Source organism: Sinocyclocheilus anshuiensis, unplaced genomic scaffold (genome assembly GCF_001515605.1).
Source record: "Sinocyclocheilus anshuiensis isolate Anshui unplaced genomic scaffold, SAMN03320099.WGS_v1.1 scaffold737, whole genome shotgun sequence".
Taxonomy (NCBI): Eukaryota; Metazoa; Chordata; class Actinopteri; order Cypriniformes; family Cyprinidae; genus Sinocyclocheilus; species Sinocyclocheilus anshuiensis.
The window spans coordinates 509,379-510,009 of NW_015540908.1; the positions used below are offsets into that span (position 1 = coordinate 509,379).

General features: G+C 32.6%; 1 protein-coding gene across 1 annotated transcript in view; it reads left to right on the forward strand.

Annotated features, from left to right (window-relative positions):
- The window catches only part of LOC107689171 (plectin-like), an 85,065-nt gene that overhangs the window by 27,933 nt on the left and 56,501 nt on the right, over positions 1 to 631 (forward strand). The gene's annotated exons all lie outside the window — the stretch shown is intronic.

The window sequence follows — 631 nt, forward strand, 5'->3', positions numbered from 1 at the left end:
ATATATATATTATTTTTTTTTTGTCCTTACTGGAACTTGACAGATTTGATTGTTATTATAGTAAAAGATAAAGATTTGTTTGGAACCAGGGTTATATAGTTAAACTAAAGCTAAAACAAAATAAAACAAAATGTTAATGGAAATCAATTTAAAAAAAATCTTGTTTTATTTCAGCTACATTTCTCAACATTTCTCATTTTAATTTAGTACTCAATGTGCTGAAATAACTAATAACTAAATAAACTAATAAATAAACTAATCGAGGCTCTTCTGCTGAACCATGCTCACAGCTTGAGCTTGAAAATGGCCCATTGGTTGCCATTCGTTTTAGTCTCATGCACTGCAGCAAAGAAATCTGCAGCTAAAGAACCAAAGGTAATGCAGAAAAAAATGCAGCAAAAGAAGTCTGCACTGCCTCATCACGTGTGCTGCGCATGAAACCCCATCTGCTCACTCACATACTGGATGTACAGTGACGACAGCTCTGTCGTTGTACTTGGATTATAGGAAGCAATGTTGCTAAATTTATAAATTGTGAAAAGGTTTGCTGTGTTACACTATTAGTTAAAGAATAGTTGATCCTAAAATCCTGTCATCATTCACTCAACACACTGTTATTTTATATATACAG